Consider the following 13,474-nt stretch of genomic DNA (forward strand, 5'->3'; position numbering starts at 1 on the left):
TAAGAGTAAAGAGGGGGTGGCACACAGTAGAAGCTGGGGTGACTCAAAAGAAGACCTCAGGCAAAAGCCATGCTCTTTAGTTCCATATGCAGAAAGCCTGCCCTCCTCACTCAGACTTCTGACTGGAAAGGGAAGGAAAAATCAGCATTGTGATGGTCAGCAATGCCCAGGAAATGCCCTCCAGCCACCAAGAAAAACAAGAGAAAGGTATTTACCCTGGATAAATTTTTATGGACAAAAAATCCACACTACAGAGGAAATAGCAGAAGACGACAAACAAGTAAACACATCCAAACCTTCCAAAAAAATGGAAATTGGCCACAACCTCTTGAAGAATTTAAATCTGAGATTATGAGAAAGATGCAAGTGTTTTGGCAAGAAAAGTGGGAAATAGTTAAGAGAGAGAGAGAGAGAGAGAGAGAGAGAGAGAGAGAGAGAGAGAGAGAGAGAGAGAGAGAGAGAGAAGAATGTTTTAAAAGACAGGAACTCCCAACTGGAGAAAGAAGCCCAGAAATCAAATTAAATGATAAAAAAAAAAATCAGAGACCAAAATTAAACAGCTGGAAGCCATGAAGAGCAGAATAGACGAAACTGAAAAGGAAAATCAAAAGATTATAGCAGAAAACCAATCTTTAAGACCAGAATTAGGCAATTAGAAGCCAATGGTCTCATAAAACAGTAAGAATTAATAAAGCATAGTCAAAAGACTGATGAAATAGAAGGAAACATGAAATATCTCACTGAGAAGATGACTGAACAAGAAAACAGGTCTATAAGAGACTATTTGAGAATCATTGGTCTACCTGAAAACCCAGAAATAAACAGAAACTTTGGCAGCATACTACAAGAAATTATACAAGAAAAATTCCCTGATATTCTTGAACAAGAGGGCAAAATAAACAGTGAAAGAGTCCATAGATCACCCTCTACACTAAATCCTCAAAAGACAACTCCCAGGAATGTAATTGCCAAATTCAAGAACTTCCAAGCTAAGGAGAAATTTTTACAAAAAGTTATAAAGAGATAATTCAGATATCAAGAAGCACCAATCAGGGGTACACAAGATCTGGCAGCTGCTACACTAAAGGACCAAAAGGCTTGGAATATGAAATTCAGAAAGGCAAGAGAATTGGGTCTTCAACCAAGAATCACCTACCCTTCAAAACTGACTATATACTTCCAGGGGAAAGTATGGGCATTCAACAAAATAGGAGATTTCCAAGTATTTATAAAGAAAGGGCAAGAATGTAAAATTTAAAATTAGATCTCAATGATAAAAATATTATATTTTAGGAGATTTATTAGGGGTCATTATAAATAAAGGAATAAAAGGGTAACAAATAAAAAAAACATGTGCCCATGGCTAATCAGCCAGTTCAAACACCCACCTTACCACCACTAAGCTTGCAGTCATCAAGCCCAAGAGGACCACCCACTCACTAATATCCTCTGTCTACAGGAAGTACATTATGACAGGAAATGGGCAGTGGACTCCCAGAAAATGTAGTTCTTTTTTAGGGTAACAGATTTTCAATTATACATTCTCTCCTGAGATCAATGAAAGATTAATCTCTCCAATGGATCTTATAAACATAACTAACTGAAATTACAATAATTTGGGGATAAAAAAGAAAAGAACAAAACTAATGATTGCTAGGCACATTGACAAAAAGCCAGTTAGGGGGCAGTCGCCTTCAGCATAAGAGTATACATACAAAACAAATGCATTGAACCCCAAACAGTTCAAATCACAACATCCCAAAGTTCACTCTGGATCTTCTGATGCAGTATGTAGTCTGTGGAGGCATCTTCATGGTGCATTCTCCAAACAATGCTGGGGGCCATCAGACCACAAAGCCTTGACAGAGTCATACATGGCAGCTGGGGAGACCACAGAGTTGTCCTTGGCGAGATGTGAATGCTCACTCTGTCCCCCTTGCGTGACTTCTTTCATCAATGCTCCTTACCTATGAATTGACATGATTATTATTCCCCCTAGTCTCAAAAGAAATAATGCAAGAGCAAAACACATGTACCCTTATTCCCCAAAACATTACCAAAAGATCAGACCCTCAAACCCAATCCCAAAAGACTATCATTGGTTAACTTTTACTTAGGTACATAATTCCACAGCTACAGGCCAAGCCCAAAACTTTCTCATGAAGCCAGCATACAAATCAGTCATAGAGGCCCATACAAAATGTACAGGTACAATACAGGTACACTAAGTTTCAATATGCCTCAGTGACTCAATTACACAAATCAGTAACTCAAACTCCCTAGTAATCCACCTATGATGAAATCATTTATCTTGTATTCTGTCAGTAATCACAATACAAAAATATAAAATGTTAATCAAGTGATTTGTTAAAAGTTAATATATCACTTTTCCAATTATCTTTCTTTGATTTTGTATACCTGCATGCCAAGAAAATTTGGGTATAAAAATAAATCCCAGGCCTGGGAATGTCGGAGCAGCTAAGATGCAAAGCAATCCCATGGCCATTATGATTAAGCTGTCTTCCGCTTGTTATTTATTTTATTTTATTTATTTTGACTGATTGTTCACCACCTGTTGGGAACCCTGGAGTCACGAGTGAGGCTGGACCCTGACTGCGGCAAAACAAGTTCACTTTCTGGAGTTGGAGAGGTATCATGTTTCTTAACCTAAAATTACTCTCAAAAGAATTTAAACTTTGCATTTTAGAATAATTATGCATTCCCCCCTGAAGAGAGTGTTGAAAAACACAGAGATCACTTAGGGATGCATGGCTGAGTTATGAGGTATATGAATCAATTGTCAAGAGAAATCAAAAACATCAAAAAATCCAAATAAAAGATAAAAGATAACTTCTGGATAAAATATAGACTATCAAAGTCTTATGTGAAAAAATTCTAAGTAAAGGAAAATAAACCTATAAGGTCCTTGAACAGGTCCTTGAACCATGAATTTAGGGCTCAATTAAAATGGTTTCTATCCCATAAGTCTGTAGGACAAAATGCAGTAATATTTCATTTACCCATTTGCAGCCAAGACTGAAAGAAGTTGCCATACTATAAGAGAGAAAAAAGGACTAGATTTTTGTGTGATAGGGAAGTATCATTCCATGGTCTGATTTTACCTTCACTTTCAGGAATAGGGGGAGCCAGGATGATAGCCAAACTTCGATACTTGTCTGTGAGTATTTCACAAAGAGTGTGGATACAAGGTGTCCTGTGTCTTAACATATGTCAAGCGGCACAACCTCGAGTCTCACACTAGGTACAAGTCCTTTTGTATTGGCCTAGAAGTTCATCAATCCTTCCTGGATTGTTTTGGTCCTTTTTGACCTTGTGCTCCTTGGCACTGTGCAGATTTTCATCAACCCCATTGGGATTGGTTGGTCTCCTTGACATTGTATAATGGCTCTTTTTTTCCCTTCTCTTGGAGTCAGACAAAATCATTAAGCAAAGTTCCATAATTTTTTAAACAATTAATGGCATCATTTTTGTAGTCTAAAGATTTTTGGATATGCATTGACATTAGGGCAAAAATACATTTGCCCTATTATATTACTGCAACATCAAAAAAATTAAAGAAAATCTCAATACTGGTGACATGTGCTTCAAATACAAAAAGGAGAGAGAAATAAAACTGAAATACTATATTGCACATGTAAGGAAAAACAATAATAAAAAAAGTTTTTAAAATCAAAAATATATAGTTTATAATCAGTGACACACTGGGTCAGCCATGTGTGAGTACAAATGATTTTCAGAATAAAAGAGTATACAGTACAATATACAGTAGATAATGCACATTCAAAGAAGTACAAAAGTCCCCAAAATTCACAATAGCCCTGTTAATTACAAAGCAAACAAACCTATTATCATTAAGATTCACACGAGTCTTCTGTATGACATTTAAAGCTAATGGATACCTGTCACAAGTTTTTCAGGTGTAGCAATCTTACAACCTTGGCCGAGATTTTTTTTTAATTGATTACTGCCATCATTACAAAATTGTGGCAGAAGAGTCTAGAACAAAACAAACCTCTATACTGTTGATGTTGGGACTAAAAATGTCACCAAGAATCTAGATCATTCTGGTTAAAGGATATAGTAAGCTGAAGAGTTACAAATGGGAGATGCTCCCTCTTGAGAACCATCCAGGGCTACTATGCCCTGGGATCAACTTCCCAGCTCCTTTGGTATGAGACTGTTATGTCCCATCCATTCACTTTTTTACAAATGCGGAGGTAGAGATTATAATAGTGCTTCACTTCAGCTACTAAAATGGACTCTTTACCTCTTGTTACAAATAACTCAGAGGCAGGTAAAATGGTCAAAGTTGTTGAAAGAAAAAAATCTAAAAATCATGTCTAAAGACCCCTTAAAATCAATTTGAGATATTTAGCTCATTAAATTTTCCAAAAGTTGTTATTATATTGTATTGTAAACAGTTTTAATGAAGTCCATCAATCATCTATGTGACAATTTACAAATTACAAAGCCAAAATGGAAGAAAAAGCTGGGTTTTTTAAATTAGTTTATTCAGTAATATTTGTTCAGTATAGTTATAAGGGGAAAGGTAACAGAATATAACAGTAGTTAAAACACAGTAGATTAAAATGATTCAGTGTAACAGAATAGTATTGATCAGATTAATATATGAACTTAAAACCAACAAAATTAAATCATAAACAAAACAATCAGCAAAATACAATAAAATACAGAGACTTTCATAAAACAATGGAGTCTGAAAAGGTTTAAAATGTTCACCTCCAATCTCTTTAAAGTTCCTTTTCTATATCTGTTTAGATTCCTTTTATCAAGGCTCTGGAGTTTCCCATAGCGAGGGAGAACATGGGTTTGGGGAAATCTCTAACTGGATGAATCTTAGAGACTGGGCAGGCCCAAATGGCAAAGGGTTGTAGGAAGATGAATTTCTCCCCTGAATCTCAGGCAAGAAAATTGAAAGGATCAGTACACTCATGAATGATAGAAAACATTCTAAAGCTGGAAGCTGTTTGAATTAAGCAAGGTACTGCTCTGTCATAAAGTGTGCCATGCTAGAACTTTTTGCTTCCTGTTTGGAAGAGTAACTTCCTTCCTTCCCCTTCCCCCCTGAGGTAAAACACTAGGGAGCAGTTTATTTCCCCTGCCACATGAACAGGGAGTTAGCAGGCTAATTGTTACCTAAGGAAAATACACCCTGATTTTTACCAGCTGCCCTGAGAGCAGTTCCGAGGACTCCTAGCTTCTTGGTGGCCGCAATCAGCAGCTCAGCAGAATCAATAGCAATCAGGGCCAGGGCCAGAGCTGGGGCTAGGGCAGAAGCAGGAGCAGGAGTAAGCAGTATCAGCAATGCCAGAGGCAGCAGCAAGGAACTGAGAAACACAGGCTCAAGCAAATGGGGGAGAGAATTGGCTTATCTCTTTTCTGAAAAGAATCTCAAACTAAAAACATCTGGGTCCATAGGGAGGGCAACTGGGGAAAAAAAGTAGGGAAAGAAGAAGAAAAAAACCAGCAGGAGCAAGGCAGCAACTCCAGTAGAGTTCGAAGTTCGCAAGAGGGGTGGGGATGGGGGGCAAAAAGCCATGGCAGGAGAAACATGGCTTAAAAATTTATCTAGCCTATCTTAAAAAGATTGAGAATTTTTTTCCAACTTCTGGTTGCCATAAATGTAAAAATTAAATTTAAATTGCAATAATAAAAATATATTTTAGGAGATTTATTAGGGTTCCTTAGAAATAAAGGAATAAAAGGGTAACAAATAAAAAGACCACATGCCCATGGCTGATTAGCCTGTTCAAACACCTGCCTTACCACCACCAAGCTCACTGTCATCAAGCCAAAGAGGCCCAAGAGGCCCACCCACTCACTAATATCCTCTGTCTACAGGAAGTATGTAATGACAGGAAGTCAGTGGACTCCCAGGAAATGTAGTTCTTTTTTAGGGTAACAGATTTTCAATTATATAACAACTAAGTGGTAAATTTGATATCCCAACACATTATGAACTCCCTCCCATAATACTATCTAGCATTTATATAGTGGCTATTCCACACCAGACACTGTTCTAAGCACTTTAAAAATAATGTCTAACTTGATCTTCACAACAACCTTGGAAAATAAGTGCTATTATTATCATCATTTTATAGATGAGGAAACTGAAAGAGAGTTTAAGTAACTTGCCTAAAGGCACATAGCTAATCCATTTCTAAGAATGGATTTGAACTCAGATCTCTCCAGTTCCAGCGCCAACTCTATCCACTGTGCCACTAGCTGCCTCCTCCTCTGGGCAAGATTCTATGACAGTTGGTGCAGGTAAAGAGTGTGTGGAGATGCTTATAGTAGTTTTCTGAGAGCTTTATGTACCCCACACTTGGCTCATTTACCTGTTTCATTCTATTTATAGTGAATATCAGGCTGTCAAATTATTGAATAATTAACCAGTTCTGGGAGTAAAATATACAATTTAGCCACCATGTATCATTTTGACAACCCATGAAAAACCTAGTCTCCTCCCCGCCTAAACTGAACCTCAGCTTCAACAGATAATTAGAAATATGGTCTACAGCAGAAGTTCTTAACTTTTTGTGGAGAGGGCTATAATAGAGCCCTATGGCAATCTGATGAAGGCCATATCAGAATAAAGTTTTTAAAGGCATTAAAATAAAATACACAGGATTATAAACAAAACCAGTTATGGTAAGATAGTTACCAGAATATTTTTAAAAGCAAATTCATAGACTCCAGGTTAAGAACCCCTGATGTAGAATATGCCCCTAAATCATCAAAAATGTCAAACTAGAAGACTGAAAAAATAATGTTATCAGAGAAGAAGTCAAAACTGCTTTGAATATGTTGAGTATCAGGTAAATGGGAGTGGTGCATTCAAGAAGAGAGGGTAATATGAGCTTGGAGTTTGGGGGAGAAATTAGGACTGGAGACAAAAATTGAAGGCATAGGACACACCAAGGATATAACCTTGGAAAATGACTAAGATTAGGGGATAGAAAAGTAAGAAGGATTGGCAGTCACATGGCTTGATGGAAAGAGTGCCAGGTCTAGAAATGATCCCTGGAAGACCAGGGTTCAAATCTAGCCTCAGACACTTCTTAGCTGTGTGATCCTGGGCAAGTCATTTAATCCCAATTGTCTAGTCCTTACTGATCTTCTGCCTTAGAAATGACATTTAGTATGGATTCTGAGATCAAATGTAATGTTTAAAAAAAAGGTAAAGGTAACAAGAAATTAAGAAATCATACACTTATGGTTTGTAGGGATCTCAGAGGGCATCTAGTATATTTTACAGATGAGGCCATGAAGGTTAAGTGATTTGCCTAAGGTTATACACATAACAAGCATCAAAGGCAGGATTTGAACATAGATCTTCTTACTTCAGAAGCAAGATTCTTTCTACTATACCATGTCAGCTCCCTAATAAGAACCAGGGGAGAACAATGTCTTAGAATTCAAGTAAAGACAGAGTAGGCAGGAGAAAGGAGTAGACAATAATCATATATGCCATGTTTATAGTCCTTTAAAATTTGCAAAGCCCTTTTTACACTTCACAACATTCCCATGAGATCATATTGTCTCCATTTCACAGAAGAGAACCTGAGACTCAAAAAAAAAAAAAGGTAAATAACTTGCCAAAAGCAATATAGCTTAAAAGTTGGGAGGAGATTTGAACCCAGCTCTCTGCTGACTCAGAAACCAGCTCTATTTCTACTGAGTCACAAATGTTGCAGAGGTTGAGCAAGATATGGACTAAGTTTAGAAAGCCTTTAGAAATCAATCCCTTCCTTGTGAACCAAATAGTGATAATGAACTAAAGTCTTCAGAGGTTAAATGGCTTTCAATGATCCCCCAAAAATGATTCTCACTAGGCAGTAAGGAGTAGTAACAGGAATGGGATCCTCATACTCTGAAATCTTGCATTTCTCAGTTAGCACTGCTTAAATATCAACTACAAAATCTGTAGTTTCCATATTAGTCAAGAATGAATTGTAGATTGTTCAATTACCTGCTGTGTGTACTGGATCTGTAGCATGCTACACTGGGCATCAGCTTTGTGCCTACTCTGTTTTATTAATTACTTATCTTGTTCTTACAAGTAATTAATTACCTATAGAGGTCCTCCAATGTACTGCATCCTACACACACATACACACACACACACACACACACACACACTCATGTTCTCATTCTAGAAGGGCAGCAAGACCTCTCCAGCATTGACAAATGATGACAAGGTAGAGAATGGAGGAACATGGAACCTGTGCATGCTCCTTATTCCCTATGGTGACAAACCCCAAAACATACCTACACCTGAGTTTGGAAAGCGGGATGCTAAGCTACTGGACCCCAATACATATGCCAACCTTGATCCACAGGATGTGGAAGTTTCACTTCTAGATGGAAGTTGCCATGCTACAGTTGAGCTGCTACTCAATACTTTCAGCTCCAAAGAGGCTTGTCCATCAATCCTAAGACTACCTGATTAGCCTCCAGACTATTCCACTAATTATTATATCACCAAAAACCACTTCTTCTTCAAATAAAATTATTTTCTTACTTTTGGATTGAACAGAGTTTGAGTCTTCCATTCTTGGGGTGAGATTCTGCTACAAACTTGGGTGTGTTTCTCTCACAGCAAAAGCATGAATTTCTAAAGTAGGAGAAAGAAAGTGAGAGAGAGAGAAGAGAGAAAGACAATGAGAAACAAAGAGAGACAGACAGACAGACAGAGAGACAGAGAAGAAACAGTGTCATTGTCCAAGCTGCAGACCAGAACCTAGTTTTGCTTACTTCCTGACCAACGTTCGTTCAGCTAGACCACAATGCCAGAAGTCAATTCAGGGAATGTGGTACCATGGATAAGATTAGCTTTAGGGTTCAAATACATAGAAAAGTTAACAAAGAACAAGGGGTATTTCTTAATAATTGGGAGAAGGAAGAACAGAGAGAATGGTTAGACAAGAAGGGGGTGTAGTAGGGATTTTATGTTTTCCCCAAATCCCTTCCCGCCCCCACCATCACCACAATCCTCACCCACTACTGAGATAGGCTTATGAAAAACAGTTCCTGCCCACTGATATTTTCACAAGGATACATTTAGTCCATTAGTAAATTTGCGTGTGACATCTTTTGCCTCAATTTGATGGGAGAATGGGAATGGAAAGAAAGAAGTTCATTGTATCAAGATTTTCCAAGACATTTTCCCTTAGTCCTCCTACTATCCTGCTCCACCCCAGGAGCTTGATAGAAATCTATCAGAAGGGCCAAAAACAATTTTCTTGGGGAAGCAGTTGTGACTTGGCTGCATTTGTTTCATTTCCTCAAGTTAAGAGTCAAGACTTTGGACAACAGACAGTAGCATTGTTTACCAGGGGTCAGGATAAGGAAGAGAAGAGAAGAGAACTGGGGACAATGAATTGCTTAGAGAGGGTGACAGAATTGGGGACAATTGAATGCAGGGGACTCAGGATTGCCTGGGTAGACCTAAAGGGTCTCACCACCCCTTCCCTTGCAATCCAGCATTGTTCAATGGGTCACAGATTCATTGAATGAAGATGTTAGAGGTAGAAAAGTCCTCAAAGATCATGTATTCTAACTTACTCATTATATTGATGAGAAACTAAGACCCCCCCCCCCAAGTGGGAAATGATGTGGTCAAACACCTAAGGAACTGGAGCCCTGACTCCTGATTCCTAATTGGGGGTCCTTTCAACTATAACAAACTACATCTACCTTCACTCCAGGGCCTTGAGACCACCTCCAAATGCCTAGAAACCATCCGTCGAGGCTCAGGATAGGGATCCCTCTTGGTAGGGGGAGAAGGAGGGGTCTCAATTCTTTGTTGCTCCCATACCCTCTCTCCTATCCAGAGAGGATGTGGGTATCAATATTACTACACATCCAGGAATATTTCTTAGCTGACTTCAGTAAGCCTTGTGTAAAGGTCACACCATGGCTAAGGGGAAGCTTTAGGGAACTAATCAGGAAGCAAGACTGGGCTGGGCTAGCACAAAGAAATCATTGAGCATCTAAGTAAACAATAGATGAGTATAAATAATCTGGGTGAATGGAGGTAAGCAAAGCACTCTCAGCCTAGAGCAGGTAAGGAAGAGATGGGGAAGCAAATGGGCCCCAGGATCTGAGCCCAGGATCTATGGGGCAGGAGATGGGAATGGGAATGGGGTTGGGAATGGGACATCCAAACTCAGGCCTAGAAACATCAGAGTTTTCACAGATCAGAAGAGAGAGAGAGAGATAAGAAGTTGTGATCTCAGAACTAAGAAGCAGGGGACAGAATAGTGCTCAGCAGGGCAGTAGGTAGAATTCTGGGCTCAGAATAAAAAAATAACTGAGTTCAAATCCTGCCTTAATCCCTTAGTAGCCATTACTCTGGCCAAATCATGTAATTTCTCAACCTCAATTTCTTCATCTGTAAAAAAAAAAAAAAGGCAGGTTAGACTTTATGGCCTCTAAGTTCCCTTTCCAGTTCTAAATCTATAAACCTTTGATCATTATGTAATCTTTGCTCTATATTTTTCCTTCTTCCTTGGCTATCTCTCCAGATTGAGTCCACTAGACTCCTCATTCCTGAAGGACCACAGTTGGAATCTTAGGTCTCTGCTGCTTACTCCCTGTGTGACATTAGATGAATCACTTCCCCTTTTGGGGCTTAATTCTAGTTTTCTAAGGTCCTTTTCAGCACTATCCTCTGACATGCCTCCTATCTCTTGATGGGGAGGTGCTGAAATACAGGCACAGAATGAAATCTACATTTTCAGACTGGGCCAACCTATTGAACTGTTTTGCTTGATTCTATTTGTTACACAGGAAGACTTGAGCATCAGTGCTAAGGAGTGGGTCATGACAGGGATGAGGGAATAGAGAGAACAATGAGTAGTAACAGAAAAGAAAAAAAAGCTTCAGTAAAATATTCTTAAATACAAAGAAAAAGACTTCCCATAGTATAAGAAACAGGATAATTTTGCTACTACCTTGTTCAATTTTCTAGCCCTTCTAAGAATAGCTATATGAAAAGGATACATTTGAATCCAAGATCTGACAGGCAATACATTTTTTCTTTGTATATGAAAATAGTTGTATTTGTTGATAGTTAAATTCAATGTAAAAAAAGAAATTTAGAAAATAAGTAAATCATATAACCCTATTTTTTTTCATGCTCTTGTATCTTCTTCCAGACCATGTCACTCTTCCTGGTTCTTGTCCTCTTGGGAGGAATAGCCTGCAGTTTTTGTGGTAAGTCTTAATCCTTTCCTCTTGGATTCTGGTCAAGCCATCTTATTCTGTCCCCCTTCTCACTGCTACCCGTAAACAATGCAACACAGGGACTGAGGAAAACTTGAGCCCCAGATGTCCAGGTCAAATAACTGTACCCTGATCATTTTTGACTCACCCATTACACAGGCCTTATAAACTTCCTCTGAACATTAGAGGACTGGGGATTTTTATGGGATTTGGTGGGGGAAAGGGGCAAGTCATAGAGAATTTCCTCTGAACTTCAAAAGAAGAAATCCCAAGCTTTAAAGTCCTAATCACCTAAGATGGTGGTATGATTATGTGGATTATGTAACATAAGACTTGACCTGACCATAAGAGGTATTTCCAGATAAATCTAAAATGCTCTACTCTTCCTAGACCTCAGGGAAACTTAGAATCCTATCTTTGAGGAAAGTAAGACAGCAGTCATACTGGGCAATCATTCCTTTGCTTTCCTATCTTCCAGAAGGGCATTGCATCAGAATTCTATTGATGACACATAGGATGTTTGTATTCTAGGGGTACAATTCTTTTGCTGGGTTTCAAGATTAAAGCTGCTTTCCCTGATCAGGAAAGGTGGGGATAGTGGGAAGTAGTTTCACCTCAGACCAAGAAGGTAATAGCTTCATCTCAGCCAGCTTCACTCCCCTCACACCAAACACCTCTTACGTGATCATAGATAGCAAACAACCATTCTCCAAAACACACAAGTAAAATGGAAATCTGGAAAGCCATTCAGATTAGTTTAAGTGATAGAATAAATGAGAGTAAACAGGGCTCTGAGACCCAAGAATGAGATGAAATCTCAGTTCAAATGGGGAGAGAAAAATCTCACCCCAAAATTTCACTCTTAGCAGGCATGGGGAATTAAGGGACCCCTTGAGGTGCCAGCTCCTACCCATAGGCCTATAGCTCTTGGGTCACCTGTTCACTTCTCAAAGTTTCCATCTTCCCTTCTATCTCCATCAGTCTCTTCTTTCTCTTCCTCTTCCTCAGAAATCTCTCACCCAATCAGGAATCTATCTCTCTGTATGCATGCAACATAACAGGTCTATCCTTTGAAGGACTGTCTGGAAGTGGAGATGCACTAGAAAGCTAGGTCATCACTTTCTCTTTCATTCATCACATCTCTTTCATTCTCAATAACAGATCAGCTATCAAGACCAATCTATTAGAGTTCTGGAATGTTTCTCACATCCATCCCTTTCTTTCACACCCCACTACTCCCTTTATCACTTCTCTTTTGGTTGGCAATAGCTACCAGACTAATCTCCCTAACACTATTCTCTCACCATTTCCAATCCATCCTACATATCCTTGGACAATAACTCTGCTAATACACAGCTTGAACCATGTCCCTGAACTAATCAAAAATGTTCAACCCATTGCTAACCAGAAAAACATATCAACTCTCTATTCAGGGTTTGGGGTTCAAGGCATTATGGTCTGGCTTCAGTTGATTTTCCCACCCTTGAAAAGTCTCCCCTCTATAAATTTTGGCTTATCCACCCTGAGTTACTAGCCATTGCTGATCTTATCCTGCCTACTCTTGACTCCATGCATTTACTAAGGATACATTCCATACCTGAAACAGACTTGTCCCATGCTCATCTTTCCACCTGCTGAAAATCTTTCCCTCTAAACCGAGCTCAACTGTCTTCACTGATACCCCAGCAAGACTTCAGCTCAATTCAACAAACATTTAATAAGTGCACTAATAAAATGCAAACATTCTAAAGCTCTCTTTTAGGCCCCAAAATGAAACAATCCCAGCCCTCAAGGAGCTTACATTCTATGGTATTGGTTTCTTCTTCCTTGAATCTCTCCAGCCTCTCCTCTTTGTTGAGCTTATCTGGAGCCCTTGGATCCTTTTCCAACTTGTATTATAGTTATTTGTGGGCATGTCTCTTACCTTTCTGCTAGATTGTGATCTCCTTGAGTATGAGGAACTATTTCATTCCAGGGCATTGAATGGAATGGGTTGCAACTGAGCTCAGAGAGTTTATTGAATATTTTTTAGTATAAAAACACTTTTTGTACATCAAAAAATATCTCAGATGCTTCATGACAGTAGTTGTACTTGAGACACACATAATGATCAATTAATCTTGGTGAGACTCTGACCCTTTTCTATAACTCTTCAGGCACACACACACACACACACACACACACACACACACACCTCACAGAG

This window comes from Monodelphis domestica, chromosome 7, assembly GCF_027887165.1.
Source record: "Monodelphis domestica isolate mMonDom1 chromosome 7, mMonDom1.pri, whole genome shotgun sequence".
Lineage (NCBI taxonomy): Eukaryota > Metazoa > Chordata > Mammalia > Didelphimorphia > Didelphidae > Monodelphis > Monodelphis domestica.